The sequence below is a fragment of the Procambarus clarkii genome, chromosome 36, assembly GCF_040958095.1.
Source record: "Procambarus clarkii isolate CNS0578487 chromosome 36, FALCON_Pclarkii_2.0, whole genome shotgun sequence".
NCBI lineage: Eukaryota > Metazoa > Arthropoda > Malacostraca > Decapoda > Cambaridae > Procambarus > Procambarus clarkii.
Window position 1 is genome coordinate 14,556,166 of NC_091185.1, and position 17,500 is coordinate 14,573,665.

A 17,500-nucleotide genomic window follows, 5' to 3' on the forward strand; every position below is an offset into this window, starting at 1 on the left:
TTTACTATAATTTTTTCCTTTTGAAATGATAAAGCAACCCTTTTCTCTATGTATGAGGTCAATTTTTTTTTATTGGAGTTAAAATTAACGTAGATATATGACCGAACCTAACCAACCCTACCTAACCTAACCTAACCTATATTTATAGGTAAGGTTAGGTTAGGTAGCCAAAAAAAGCTAGGTTAGGTTAGGTTAGGTAGGTTAGGTAGACGAAAAAACATTAATTCATGAAAACTTGGCTTATTAGGCAAATCGGGCCTTGAATAGTAGGCTGAGAAGTGCGTTCTGGCTACTAGGTACGACATATATATATATATATATATATATATATATATATATATATATATATATATATATATATATATATATATATGTCGTGGGCCAGAACGCACTTCTCGGCCTATTATGCAAGGCCCGATTTGCCTAATAAGCCAAGTTTTCATGAATTAATTGTTTTTCGACTACCTAACCTAACTTTTTCGGCTACCTAACCTATAAAGATAGGTTAGGTTAGGTTAGGTAGGGTTGGTTAGGTTCAGTCATATATCTACGTTAATTTTAACTCCAATAAAAATAAATTGACCTCATACATAATGAAATGGGTAGCTTTATCATTTCATAAGAAAAAAATTTGAGAAAATATAATAATTCAGGAAAACTTGGCTTATTAGGCAAATCGGGCCTTGCATAGTAGGCTGAGAAGTGCGTTCTGGCTACTAGGTACGACATATTTTGTGTTTTTCTTTTTTGAAAGTTTTGTTGAACAAGTTACGTTGTCAGCGATAATTGGCGCAACATATCTATCATGTTGTGAGTACATCACACGTGCAGTGAGTCAGATTACAAGTGTGTGATTCATTCATTATTGTGCAGTGATATACGGGGAAATTATACCAGTGTTAGTGTCGCCCTGACCCCCGCCCCCACCCAGCGCCCAGGCCGGGAAGTACCTGCTCTTCCCCCTCCTACCCCACCCCACCACGTCGCCTCCCCACCCACGAGGCACACCTTGCCACCCGCCCATAGAAGCCGGGAGGCTCCCATGTGTGTCTACGCCACCCACCCACCCAATGTATACCCACATATTGTGTAGTGGGTGTATACCCACACTTTGTATAGAGGTGGTATATGTATTACCACTCATCTGAGTAGTAAGTGCCACGGCCAGCTGATCATCCCCCAGCCTCCAACCGCCGCCCACCCTCCAGTCTTCACCCGACGTCCACCTTCCCGCCCAGCGCCCGCCCAGCGCCCGCCCATGTCGCAGCTCTCAACAGATAGCCAGGCTTCTCCAAGCCAAGATGAGCCATCAAGCAGGGGTAGACAAGGTAGATGTCAGACGTGTGACAGGGTATGCTATATCCGGATGAGTGACGATAATGTGCGCCTTCATTACCACAACAGAGCCAGGTGTTTGGGTTCTGGGCGCCCTCCCAGGGAGAACACCAATCAACAGCCCACACCGCTCGTAAGGCAAAACACCTCCCAGACCTTCATTCCCACAGAAAATTTATTAGAAGCTATCAAAGCAACATCGGCCAGAACCTTGCAACACATCCCTAAAGCAGCCCGCCCCCATGCAGCAGCCAAATTATCTGCCCTCCTGAGAAAGGTCAACGACTCTCCTGGAACGACCCAAGCATGGCACAACCTCCTAATGTTTGGCAACATATGTCTAGCCACCCCTGCAAGGAGAGACAAAACCTTAGCTGCCTCAGTCATCAAAGCTATAAATGATTTTCCCAGGGAGGACAACCAGGTGCGCCTTCCCACTCGCGCGAGAAACACCCACGGCAGGAAGAGCAACAGTGGCATATCCGAGACATCAAAAATCAGAACATCAGTCACCAAGAAAATAGAAGAAGGAAACACTATTGGCGCAATACGAGTCATCACCAGTGAGGACTCAATTGCCGACAGAGATGCCGCAACAGCTCAAGCCCTAAGGGAGAAACACCCACCCAGGGCTCCGCGTGAGGACGACATTGTACAAGTGGGGGCTACCGGAGCAGAACCTCTCTGGGTGGCTGAATCTGTGGTCCATAAAGCAGCCATTTCCTTCCCTACAGGATCAGCAGGTGGGTTCACAGGACTAAAACCCAACCACCTCAAGCAAATGCTCAACCTTGCACTGGGTGACATTGCAAAGAACCTCTTGGTGGAACTAACCAGATTCACCAACACATGTCTAGCTGGCAACATACCAGCGTCCATAAGACCTATCTTTTTTGGAGCATCTCTCTGTGCTCTAAAGAAAAAGGATGGAGGGATCAGGCCAATAGCTGTGGGCAATTCTCTCCGGCGTCTCGTCGCAAAGGCAGCTGCAAGAACAGTTAGTGATGCAGCGGCCAACATGCTGAAGCCAAAACAGCTCGGGTTTGGCATTCCACAAGGGTGTGAGGCGGCAGCTCGAGCCTTCATCGCCAACATCACAGACGAAAAGGCCCTTATCAAGCTAGATTTCAAAAATGCCTTCAATTTGGTGCGGAGGGATGCTGTACTCCGTGCGGTTCATAGTCATTTCCCTTCCCTCTACCCTTTTGTACATTCATGCTACAGTATGGATCTTAAGCTACTTTTTGGCGAACATGAAATTGACTCGCGAGAAGGAGTCCAACAGGGTGACCCCCTTGCTCCTCTCCTTTTCTGCTTAGTCATCAAACAAGTCACAGAGGTCCTGTCCAGTGAGCTTAACATCTGGTTCTTGGATGATGGTACCCTAGCTGGTTCCCAAGACTCAATCCTGGAGGACATCAGAAAAATCCAGGAGCAAGGTGCAGTTTTAGGCCTCACCCTGAACCCTTCTAAATGTGAAATAATATGTTCCAACCAGGGCATCGTAGAGAGAATAGAGGGTCTTCTGCCAAATATCCATAAAACTAAACCTGAAGACAGCACACTCCTAGGAGCTCCCCTGGGGTTGAAAGCCATCGATGAGGTCCTTGATAAGAAAATCGCCGACCTTAAGAGGATGGATGGGAGGATTGAGGATATTGATGCTCATGATGCACTCTACCTCATCACCAGATGTCTGTCCCTCCCCAGGTTAACCTACTTTCTGAGGTGTTCACCTTCTTACAGTAGCCAAAAACTAAGTGAGTATGACCGGTTACTGAAATCAATGCTAGAAAAAGCCCTTAACCTCTCTCTCGATGACCTACAGTGGAAACAAGCCTCTCTTCCCATAAGACTTGGGGGCCTCGGAGTTCGAACAGCGACGCAAATCGCTGTTCCAGCCTTCCTGTCCTCCTTATCAGCATCCGACGACCTTCTGAAGGAAATTCTACCTGCCCACTTACATCAGCTGGCAGGTGTACATGATCCCAATTTTACACGCTGTGCCACAGAGTGGGCCTCTCGTGCAGGCCAATCACCTCAACCACCATCCCCAAAAGCCCACAAGCAATCCAGCTGGGATGGCCCCATTGTAGACCAAGTTGCTGCAGAGTGCCTGGGTGCTGCAACAACACAACACGACATTGCTCGCCTCACAGCAGTAGCAGCACCACATGCAGGGGATTTCCTGTTAGCAACCCCAATGTCGGCAACTGGCACGCGTCTCACACCACACGCCCTCCGAATTGCTGTGGCCCTCCGCCTTGCTGCCCCAATCCACACCAGATATAGGTGTATTTGCGGCGAGGTGGTGGCTGACAGATACGGCCACCATGGCCTACTCTGCCAAAGCACAGGGGGATGGCACTCGAGGCACAGTGAAGTTAACGACATCATCAAGAGGAGCCTCACCACAGCTGGATGCGCAGCTGAAAGAGAGCCCCGTTACCTAACGCCCCGTAACTCTGATGCTCTTATTGGTCGCCCGGATGGTATCACAGTGAACCCCTGGAAGAATGGCAAGCAGTTGGTATGGGACTACACGTGCGTATAAACCCTGGCTAACACCTACATTAACCTCAGTGTTGCACAACCAGGTGGCGCTGCCACCCACAGGGAAGCAGCCAAATCCCGTAAGTATAGAGAACTGGATCACCACTACAATTTTGTCCCCATTGCTTCTGAGACACTCGGCGCCTGGGGTAAAAGTGCTACCAGTTTTTTGAAGGAACTGGGTTCTAGGCTCATTGAAACAACAAGGGACCCGAGAGCTGCAAGCTTTCTTTTCCAGCGCCTCAGTGTGGCGATACAGAGGGGAAATGCGCACTGCATCCAGGGTTCCTGCCCACCATCTGAGGAGCTGGAGGAACTCGACAACCTATGATAACCATCTTTGTAACCCATATGTAACTCCTTTTTTGTAACAAAGTTCAAATAAAGTAAATATATATGTGTACATACAAAAGAATGGTGGTGGTAGGGAAGATAATATTAGTGTTCAGTGAGAAACCACAAGGTCTCCTCTGAATACTTTTTATTTTCTTCTCCGAGACTATGGGTCCCCACATTGGCACCAGAGGTGGTACCCTCACAAACTTTATATATATATATATATATATATATATATATATATATATATATATATATATATATATATATATATATATATATATATATATATATCTATCTATATATATATATATATATATATATATATATATATATATATATATATATATATATATATATATGTATATATATATATATATATATATATATATATATATATATATATATATATATATATATATATATATATATATATATATATATATATATATATATATATATATATATATATATATGCTATGTTGTATGCTACAACTTAGCTGGTTATAAAGCCCTTTACAACTGCAGGCAAAAAAAAAGGAGGTGGCACAACAATATATTACAAAGATACCTTCATCTGCACTAGCGTCATTAGTGATAGAGATGACAATTGTGAACATACCTTTGCCAAGTTCTCCAGTAAATCCCTTAAATCCTCCTTGACTATCGGTGCCATCTATAGATTTCCCAATACCAACATAGTTTCATTCTCAGATAATGTAAGGAATCTTATCATGAATAACATCTCAACTAAAATCACATCATTCTAGGAGGTAATTTCAATATTGACCTGGGTCTACAAAATAACCCTCTAGTTGGCTATTTCCATAACAGCATGTAATCCTCTGTGATAATCCTCACAATCACCAAGCCCAAGCCAAGCACTAGAACAAAGTTCCCAAGTCAAGCCTAGCCTCGGGCCGGGCTTGGGGAGTTGAAGAACTCCCAGAACCCCATCAAGCAGATAAGTGTGTGGGTTATGAAGAGTAATACATCTCAACGACTAACAACATTAGCAAGAGAAATATAGTCGTTGAAATGTAAGCCTCATTCTAACCATACACTTGAGAAAGCACTCAGGAGAGTGTGAGAGACTTGGTGTTAATATTACATAATTTACAAATACGTAAGTGTTAGATTTTATCCCATCCTATATAAACAAGATTATATCATTATTCTTATTATTTAGCAATTTTATCTTTTCTGCATGAACTACCAAAAAATTTTAATTAGAAAATTAGCAAATATCTGTAATATTTAAGAATATTAAAAATTGAAGGAAACATTACTGTTAAAATACCACTTACAAATTTTGTTCTGAAACTCGATTCTGCTATCAACTTCCTATCGAGAGCAATAAGATCAGTTTCTGCTGCAATAGGATTTGGTATTAGATCTTCTATGATCTTGTCTGTTTCTTTTGTAGTCATCTTCACTAAAGTTGTTTTCAATATCTTCAGATCACTTTTCAGTTCAGCATTATTAGTTTTCAGTTCAGGAATATTAATTTTCAGTTCAGCAATATTAGTTTTCAGTTCATTCTGTTCAGTGTTATGGCCTGCAACATGTTACCTGGAAATTTATACAGTATATAGAAAGTGTACATGTTATTATATTACATATCTTGTGTGTACATTTAAAATAAAGGCATTATTTTTTTTTTTTTTTTTTTGTTTTTTTTTTTTTTGTTTTTTTGAGATATATACAAGAGTTGTTACATTCTTGTACAGCCACTAGTACGCGTAGCGTTTCGGGCAAGTCCTTAATCCTATGGTCCCTGGAATACGATCCCCTGCCGCGAAGAATCGTTTTTTCATCCAAGTACACATTTTACTGTTGTGTTAAACAGAGGCTACAGTTAAGGAATTGCGCCCAGTAAATCCTCCCCGGCCAGGATACGAACCCATGACATAGCGCTCGCGGAACGCCAGGCGAGTGTCTTACCACTACACCACGGAGACTGTTAGGTTATAAAGTATATGTTAAAATAACTGACACTGAGAAAGCACCCAAAAAGTAGGCTATGACTGATGTGATAGATAATGGGAAGCAATTTCATAATTGCTTAGTAATTATGAAACTGCTTATATAATGGGAAGCAAATTCAGCAATCTAACCTGTTCAGTTTGCAGTCTACTTGAACATGAAACTTATACCTATCACCCATTGGGTACATATAGGTGATAGGCTAAATAATAAATTAATTAAACTTTCAAAACTTACTCATATTCTGCATCTTTTCTTTCAAACTCCCATCGTTCTTGTCTGGTGACTTTGGGTCAAATAAATTCCTTGACCTTGGAGTCCTAAAGACTGATGTACTTGGCGTAACCAGCTCATTGTCTTTAAGATTGCAAGATTTAGCTATTAAAATATAACTACTGTATTTGTATAATGAACAAATTTCATGAGCTTTTAAAAACATTACTTTTACTACTGCATACTAATATTATAAGTTATACTACATGTCTACATCACATTTAAATTACCCAACATCAGAAAGAGGGTGAGCCAACATCAGAGAGGAGGGGAGGGGGGGTTATCATGAGAGAGAGAAGGGCCAACATGAAAAAAGAAAGAAGAAAAAAGAAAAGAAAAGAGAAAGAAAGAGAAAGAGAAAAGGAAAGAAAGAAAGAGAGAAAGAGAGAGAGAGACATACAGAGAGAAAGAGACATACATAGAGACCGACATACAGACAGACATACAGAGAGACAGGCAGACAGGTACAGACAGATACAGAGACAGACAGACAGACACAGACACAGAGACAGACAGACACGTACACACAGAATAAGAGGAGACAGAACAAAATTAACAAAACAAATTTCAACATGAGACACGGGAGGTCAACATTAGAGAGAGAGAATGAGGGTCAACATGAGAGTGTGGGTCAACATGAGAGTGTGGGTCAACATGAGATATATTTTAAATAATTACTTGTTACCTTCATGAGGAAATACTGATGGCGTTAACTGTGTATTGTGAAGTGAAGTCTTCACTGGAGACTGCTTTTGCAGGACTATTCTATTCGCTGAAAAGTAGTTATGTTTATTTCACACACTTGTTAACCAAATAATATTATTAAGTCATTAATATAGTTAAAACTAACATGAGAGAGAGGGGAGGGGGGGAATGCTCTGACTACTCCAACGTAGTCCAATCCAGAAGGTTTTAAAGCACAAGCACCGAAATACCCCGGACGGACTGACATCTAAATAACCCAGCGACATAAAGGAAGGATGCCTACAAACGAGGGGGGCCGCAGGAACACCAGCCCCAAAAACATGTCATGGTAAGACACCACAAGGTAACCACCCTATTAAAACTTGAATAGAAGCACAGGAACACACTAAAAGGTACATATACACAAGGATAAACAGGAGTCTACATGTGGACCTCACGTCGCTAGGTACCACACTCGGCAGAGGAAAGAAGTCGACACTGGACTTAACGTTGTCCGGGTCACACCCAAGAGCAAGCAACCCTGGGACCACTGGGACCTGCGACTTCAACCAATGCAGAGAACCGTCAATGTAAAATGCCTTCAGGACAACAAAACCCATTGTCGAAATCAACAAAATTTTGACAAAATCTATCTAGAACCGAAAACAATAAAACCAAGTATAAAGAAAGAACCCAAACTACAGATAATAAAAGGAATCCCTAAGAAATCGTTAAAGTACAAAAGAGGGTGACTGCACCCGCTGGAAAAGGGAAGTAAGGCCCCCAATGAAGCCAAAAGTCCAGCCTCATGTCAGAGACTAACAAAAAGAAATAAAGGTAATAACAAACCTGCTTGTTTCTAGTGACTAGATCAAAGGAAAACCAAAATTACCCTGAAATGTGACAAGTGAAAACCACCTGCTAGACAAAGTGGGAAAGGTTCACTAGACCCCATATGCACAAAATAAATGCACATAAAAGAATAATATACTTAATATTAAACAATTAGAAATAAACAAATTATAACAAAAATAAGAAACCAAAGCTAAAGACAAAGTGAATTAAAGGGAGAAACAAACATAACTGAAATTATGTGATAAGACAAATGCAACAAGGTACAGCAAAAAAAACTGTAGGAAGTGTTAGCCAAATAAAATGTAGAAAATATTAATAAGTGAAACTATGTAGATATGAACTACATAGAACTATAAGAATTATACAAGAACAAGAATATATAAGAACTATATAGAAATTCCAGATAAGCACAACAATTACTCAAAGCTTCTAGTACTTCCAGAAGGAATTAAACAAAAAAAAGCAGGAGAACTAAGTTTAGAGCAGTTTTTAGTTTTTTTAAACCAAGAGCATAAATAACCAAACAAAGGAAGCATGGTTAAATATCAATTTAGAACTTTTAATGTTATTTACTACTAATCCTTACATTCACTTAATATACCAGAATAATATGGTATTTGCAGAGGACTTATTTCTTTTGAAGGTGTATTCTTATATGAAGATGGCGAACACTTCTTCTTGGATTGAGACGAGTGTTGATTGCCTGAAATTATTTAAATTGTTTAATGTATTGAATAGCATTTTTCAAGTTGCAAATTTTTTAAAAATTACTGTAGTAGGTTATCAATGCTTACGTTTGTTACTCTCGAAATTCTCTGCTTCATATTTGAAGCATGGTTTCCTTTTTTGTTGTTGAGGATAGCTAATATCGTCTTCAGTTTCCACATTTGAAGTGTCTTCCGCAGCTAAGCATCTTCATTTTGCAACGTCAAAATCATCTGTAATAATTGAATATGTTGACCAGACCACACTATAGAAGTTGAAGGAACGACGACGTTTCGGTCCGTCCTGGACCATTCTCAAGTCGATTGTGATGAGGAGGTAGGGACAGGCAAATAAATAGGCAAGAGAGAGCTGAGGAGGAAAGTAAGGTGTAGGGGATAGTAGTAATAATAAAGAGAACTGCAGAAGGGTTATTGACCCATACGAGGCAGCTCCTATTATAACTACCGAAGGAGATAGTAATAGGAATAAGAAGAGGATAGCAAGGGAGCGTAGAAGACAATGAACAAGGGAGAAGAGAGAAAGAAAGATAAATGGAAGGGGTAAGCTTATGTTAAGTCACATTTGTTAGAAAGATTAGAGTGTATATAATTGAATATAATTAGTAATATATCAGTGAGATATATATTTATCGTTACCTAGTAGGAGTGAACACTAAGAAATAACTTAAATCAGCTTCCTAAAGAGATGTTTAACAATACGACGTACATGATTTGGAACTTATAACTGGGGCACACAAGTCTTAAGTAGCTATGAGGAAACCCATCTTGTGATTAAAATATAATTATAATGCTGTTTTTATGTCTGCAGTGTTAAAGTTATGGTGAATGAATGAATAGGTGTCTTGTATCTTAAATCTTAATAATCATAAATGTAATACCTACCGGTTGTTGATAGGATTGATGATATGACATGCACTCGCCAGATTGTCGTGTCCGGCTTTTCATGCTTCTGGGCACTAACTGTATGCCTGCTCCGAGGCCACCAGCACAATATTTTTTCCTGAAAAGTCAAAATAAACTGTTACATGCTAATTTTAGCACTAATTTGGAATATTTTGAAACCAACTCAATATATGCAATTTTTTAGTTTCAAAGTAATGCTTACCTCATCAGATTTTTCAATCCAGGTTGTGGAAATGATACCCACAGTATTATCGTTGAAGCCTACCACAGCGTACCGCTTTTCAGATGTCATCTACAAAATTGAAATATCTTATTAAGGGTTGTTCTCTCAAAAAAAAGAAATTAGCATAAAGTTGGTAATAGATTTATGGATTAAATTACTTGATTATATCAATCATAGATTACCCACATTTGTAAATGATTTTCGGTTGGTATAAACAGTAGCTGCCATGTATGGACTAACAGTTTTATCTCTTAACGTGCTCTCAAAATATTAATAATTTTCATAAAATACAGGCTAATGGGAATTTTCAACAATATTGGTCAAAAGATAATAGCTTTAATAAAAAACGAAATTGTGAATTTCATTAACTTACAATATTAGTTCAAACTATTATTATAGCATGGATACAGTATTTAAATACGTACTTGTCATAAGTCATGTAGTATTGACAGAAACGTATTTGCGCTTTCTGTCTCGATCATCATACCTGTGCGATTTAGTATTCTTGCTGGAATCACCTTCATGGATGAATTCCTAGTAAGAACCTTAAATGATCCAATTAATTTGGAGTTACAAGGTGTCTCAAAGAGAGGTTTACTTCTCGAATATACCCTGCAAAGGAACATGCTGTCTCCATTTTCATCGGTGTCACTGACAGTGTCCAAAACTTGGCAGCAAGTTTCACTATTCAGCAAATAGGCATTGTTTGGTGCCTTGGTATATATTTTATGTTCTGTATTTGGTATATAAATCCTTTGAGCATGCTGCATCTCTTTCAGCCTCTTTGCAATTTTAACAAGAGGTTTTTAATTGATCGAACCATATTCTTAACCTGTTGCAGGTAATTTTCAATTGGAAATGCTGAACATCTGTCCAAACTACCAAACTCTTTGGCAGCAAAGGATATGTGTGTTAGGCAGTGTTCATTGTACACTAAAAAATCCTTACCATACAGCTCACGAGCCTTTAACACAAAGTACAGCAAAAGATCAAGTGCATATTGTGTGTAATTTAACTGAATCAGTTTAGGTGATACAAGAATAGAAACGGCTACACTCAGAGTCAGGAAATGGTCATACAATTCTTTGGGTAAAATCCCCTTCAGTACAATCTTACCGGTGTAGAAAAGGAGTTGCCAATATTCAGTCGCTTTCCATCTATCAATCTCTGAAAGACTTCGAGGTTTACATGCAAAGTGCATAGGCACAAATTTTGTTACTTGAATTAGACGCTGATTAATTTCATCAACTTGGCGAGCACATAATTTTACGTTTTTATTTCGTATCCAGGCAAGAAGTAACCTTTTCATAACCCCAAGACATATCTGATGCATATAGTCTATGGGAAAAGTACTCACCATATTTATATTTAAGTCACAGAATGGTGATCTACCATGGTGATATTCAGAAATAGATTGATTACGAAAATCTTCATCTGTTCTGAGTTGCAAATTTTTCACTTGTTGATAAGTCATTCTTCTATTCCAAACACCCTCTTGAGTACATCTATCACACCCAAAGTAGCCAGAGTAGAGTTTGATTGCCTTCACCATTGCTTTTGCTGGGGCATCGCATGACTCCATTTAATTTTACTGACAATGTTTTGTCATCATTTTTAAATCCATGGTGCATAATTTTTTCAAATCCTGAATGAATTCATTTAAAAAATCTAAATCACTAAGTTTAGAGCTTTCGTATGTGAGTGTTACGAACCCGGATCCAGCGTCCGAGCACGGAGTAGTAACGACCACGCCATCTGTGGGTCAGCTCCCGAAACCCCCGCCAAACGGTCGACGACACCTGGTGAGGACAAGATGTACCAGCCACAAGGACCAGTTTCCAGTCCTGTACAGCTCACAACACAGCCGCTCCTGACCTCTGGTGAGGTGGTGCTCCGACGACAGCGCCATCTATGGACTGGATACGTCAGGTGTTTGTGCCCGAGCCCGTAAGTGAGGTGTTTTAGTGTCCCAGTTATTGATGACGTATCTGCTTACAGAGCCGACCTGGGACTGCTGTGATGGAAGTGGAGTCAATCTACCCGAGGCAGCCAGTCTCCATACCTTGAACTTTGCTGCAGCTGTTGTGAAGTCGTCCCCCCGGAAGAACACTGTGGTGTGTTAGTCTGCCAGTGACGTGGCAGTAAAAGGATTACCCGGGACCGACTGTTGGAGACGATCATCCACTGGGGTATTGAGGACAGGAGGGTGATTTGTGATATCACACGAGACTCCTGTCTAGGGTGTTTACCTTAATATCGTTCGTGGAGTGGCCTGACCAGCGTTGCGGGTCCGGAACCTGCCAGCAGACCGGCTGGATTTGTGGTTGTCGGCCTCCACGGCGGTGCCCCCAGTAGACCTGTGTTTTGGCTGACCTGTGGCCAGGGTAGGCTCAACTTCTTTGGAGAATTCGTTGTGTGGCCACGAAGAAAGCACCAAGAACTCAGCGCCTAGCTTCTAAATCCAGAGTCTTCAGCAGAAGACTACATTGCGATTAATCCCCTTGTAAAGTGTTAATATCCCTCCCCCTTGTGCACTCATATATTTTATATATTTAATCGGTGATGGTAATAATTATAATATTAAGTTCTTAGCTTTCTTTCCCTACTCCCTTTAAGTTACTTGCGTCATGGATCTCATCCCTTGATAGCCACTACTGGCTTGGGAACGGATATATATATCTGACTCTAACAACATCAGAGTGAGAACCCCGTTGCGTCCCGAGAGGGCCGTAACAGTGAGGACTACTGGGAAAACTCTTATAGGTTTGACATTATTGATAGCACAAAGAACAGGCCATAAACTTTCATTTTTACTTCTAAATATTGGCAAACCATCAATGTTGCAAATTAAAGATATTTCTGCCAAATCTCTTATTGTTGATTTAGGATACAGCCTTAAAGTTTTCAACATTTCCTCCTCTAACCCCAAGTAGATATACATCATGCCTGATTTAGTCTCAGTAGGTATGTTTAACGGTATTCAATAACGAATGAGCTGTTTTTGGCAAGTCAGCATGTCCCTGTTTTCTCAATTTTTTAAATAAATTATCAATGGCATTGTGAGTTATGCCATATTTATTGACCCATACTAACAATACGTCTGATAATGATTTATCATCCTCATCACCACTGCTCTCTGACTCTGATGATATTGGGTCATGGTCATCAATCATGTCCCAAGTCCAATCTCTCTCTCTATGACTTTTAAGAGAATTAAAAGATGATGCATCTTCATTGGCTCCACAACCAATATTAGGTTCTGAATTAGATGACAAAGCAGCATGGTCATCATCTATGCTGTTTGTTGTAACATTGGCCAAAGGATCCTGATTCAACAACTGAATCTCAACCTCATCACTATTTTCATTTTTGCCACGCTGGGACGCCTGTTCTTTTAGGAGTCGTTTTTTGGCTCGTGACGTATGCTTCCATCTTGTGTAGTATTCTCTTCTTCTTTCTATAATGTGTGCATACATTCTGAAGGAGAAAGGCAAAGTGCTACAATACCAATTACTATTTCAAGATTATTAGTAAAGTACTGTACTGCGAAAAGCAAATAAAATGGGGTAAACTAAACTTTGAAAACAAATAATAATTAAAACAGGTAAATTAGTAAAATAACAAAGGCTTAAGCAGACATGACTCTGCTTAAGCCATGTAAAGCAGACAGATAAGATGGCAATATATGAGAGGAAAAATTAAAAAGCTAGGATATATAACAATTGAGATCAAAAGCATGAATTACTAAAGTAGGAGAAAAAATAACAAATGACTTCATAAAAAAATTATCCAATTGCCAACAGCAACTTGGTAGTACGAGTCTAAGTCTAAGAAACAAAAACAATTTAAATGCTGTTATCTGCAATGAAACAATACATATTATTGCACGTACCAAAACATGGATGAATGCAGAAAATAGAGAACTATTAGCTGAATGTCCCATAAATGGATTTAAACTATTTCACACAAAGATATATTAGACAAGGAGGAGAAGCCATGTATGTTAGGGAATATTTGAAATGTAGTCTCGCAAAGACCACATTTCAACAGGTACGTGCCACACACCAGTCACAAGACTGAACCTCGTAGAGGCCAAAATTTTGTTTACCAAAGCAGAGTTGCAAAACAAGGAAACAGGATTGGTTCAACAGAAATTTTGAGAGGGCCAGAGACAAAATGGAATAACAGGAATCGATAAAATTGATAGGAAAGAATTCCCAAGACCTGGAACTTCAAGAACAAGAGGTCATAGATTTAAACTAACTAAAGTAACTAACTAAACTTCAATCTTTTTGTATACTTGCATTTATTGTTGTGTTTTTTATAATAATTCTCTAATTACAGCAGACTTAGTATTTATGTAAGCATCTACCTTAGTGTCATAGTAAAATCTTGCTCATAAATATAATCTTGCCCTGTTATTTTTTAAATTTTTAAATTTAATTGTAATTTGATTTATACATCATTTATTGTAATTAATTATTGAGCTCATTTTGTTTTCTTAAGTTCACTTACTTAAGTGCACTACTCACAGCACTAGGTACTAAATTATCATTCATTCATTCATTCATTTCATCTTTTCATTTTCCATTTCATTTTTTTTTTATCATTCATTTTTTTATACCAAACCGAAAGAGAATTCAAAAAGAGGAGCATGGAGAGTGTATGGAACTGGATGCCAGATCCTCTTGCATTCCAGAATTACAGATACAACTACACACCAAAAAGGAACTACAACTACGACAGACAACTGCCCTACAACAATCAGTACTGGTCAGAACAAACTCAATATGTCCGCGCATAATGGGCTTGCTGAAAAAGTCTCCCATTCAAACTATCACTAATAGAGTAAACTCATTCATCTTTGCCAACATACAAGGACTGAAAACAAGAACAAACAACAGAGTACAGTTCATAAATGGCCTCCTCACAGAGTCAAATGCAGTATTTGGAGCTTTCACAGAAACCCATGCAGGGGAATTCTTAGACAGTGAGATCTGGATTCCAGGATATAACCTATACAGGTGTGATAGGAAAATTAGGACACATGGAGGAGTGGGTCTGTATATTAGGGAAGACCTTGTATGCTCGGAGCTCCTTAACATTACAAATGAGGTGGTAGAGGTATTGGGATTAAAAATATAGAAAATAAATTGTGATTATTCTAATATACAAACCGCCAGATGCAACTCCGAGGAATTCACAGAACAGATAAACAAAATAAAGAATAGCTTTGATAATTTGGAGAACCCGATACCTGATATTATCTTCCTAGGTGATTTCAACTTGCCTAGTCTCAGATGGAGAATAGCAAACAATAATATTATACCAGGAAATTTATTGGGACCTAACCAACCACAGATTAGAGAACTACTTAGATTCTGTGACAAATTTTTACTCAACCACTCAATCCTAAAAAATCAGTATGAAGACATGTTTAGGACTCCAATAAACAACATGAAAGTGGAAGATCCAGACAATTTCTTTAAGTGGGATACTCAAACCCCTGTAAATATAACTGATATCAACACGAGCGTACTAGACTTTGAAAGAGAAATTGAAAACATGCCCATGCACTCGGCCCCGGGTCCAGATTCATGGAATTCAATATTTATAAAGAAATGCAAAATGCCAGTAGCACAGGCACTCAGTATAGTGTGGAGGAAGAGCTTGGACATGGGGGAGATACCAGATGCACTTAAAGTAGCAGACATAGCCCCTCTATACAAGGGAGGGAGCAAAGCATTGGCAAAGAATTATAGACCAGTTGCACTAACATCGCATATAATAAAAGTATTTGAGAGAGTGATTAGGAGTCAGGTCACCAATTTTTTTTTTCATGGAGACCAATGACCTTCACAACCCAGGCCAGACATCAGAGGTCCACGGTTGTTCAACACCTTCCCAGCGAGCATAAGAAACATTGTTGGAACAACCATGGACATCTTCAAGAGGAAACTAGATTTATTCCTCCAAATAGTGCCGGACCAACCAGGCTGTGGTGGGTATGTGGGCCTGTGGGCCGCTTCAAGCAACAGCCTAGTAGACCAAACTCTCACAAGTCAAGCCAGGCCTCGGGCCGAGCTTGGGGAGTAGAAGAACTCCCAGAACGCCATCAACCAGGCATCATCATGTTAACAGAAACTTGGCTAAGTAAAGACTATACCCAACTCTACAACTTAGCTGGTTATAAAGCCATTCATAATTGCAGGCCTAATAAAAAAGGAGGTGGCACATCAATATATTACAAAGATACCTTCATCTGCAATAGTGTCATTAATGATAGAGACGACTATTGTGAATATACCTAGGCACCACCAATTAACACACCAGGCATAAAAAACACACTAAATGCACCTGCAGACACAAAACAGCACTATCAACATAACATAGATTACTCTATAAAAAAATCATTAAAATCATTGGACGTAGACTTATTCATTTGTCTTCGATTTAACACAACAGGCACCAGACACATGCTAGCATCATACACACTAGGATAAAACAAACATTAGGCTAAAAGTCAGAAAGGAATTTAAGGAAGTTTACTGGATAGACCTGCTCTTAGGAAAGGAAGTAAATGAGACGAATAAATGTATGTAAATTTTGTGAAATATACGATAAAGGAGCAAAAACATTTATACCAAAACAGATGCAGAACTATGAAACAGGATTTCTTCAACAGAAATTTTGAAATTGTTCTCAACTTTTGTTAGACCAAAGTTGGAGTATGCAGCAGTTGTATGGTGCCCATATCTTAAGAAGCATATCAACAAACTGGAAAGAGTGCAGAGACATGCCACTAAGTGGCATTAACTAAATGCCAGTAAATATGCCAAATATACTACATAAATATACATACTACACATGCACAATACTAGGATGCACAATAATGTCCTGGGTCCAATGTCCTGGGACCTCTGTTATTCATAATATATATAAATGATTTAGATTTATTTAGTTTAGATTTAGATTTAGATTTATAACACATCATCCAGGCCATCAACACCACCGTCAACACAATTTCAGGCCATCAACACGCCTCCAGGGCCATCAACACCTTCGTCAACACAATTCTAGGCCATCAACACAATTCTAGGCCATCAACACACCTCCAGGGCCATCAACACCACCGTCAACACAATTCTAGGCCATCAACACGCCTCCAGGGCCATCAACACCACCATCAACACAATTCTAGGCCATCCCCAGCAAACACAGAACGTTCGTGGACGTTTTTAAATGGTGCCTGAAAGGTAATACTGTAATGTTTGACATAAATACGTTTTTCTGACATCCTTAGACCATTAGATATAACTACAAAATATGTATTCTTGAGACACAGAGAGTAAGAGTGACTGAGAGTGAGTAAGAGTGAGTAAAAATGAGTAAGAGTGATTGAGAGTGAGTAAGAGTGAGATGGAGTAAGAGTGACTGGGAGTGAGTAAGAGTGACTGAGAGTGTGTAAGAATGAGAGTGAGTGAGAGTATGAGTGACTGACAGTGAGTACCCAGCAAACATTTTCACGTTTTTAAAACGTTCTAAAAACAACATTTCATTGTTTTCAGCACGTTTATAAATACGTTTAAAAAACGTGTTTTGAGAATTTGTATATACGACCTTAGAA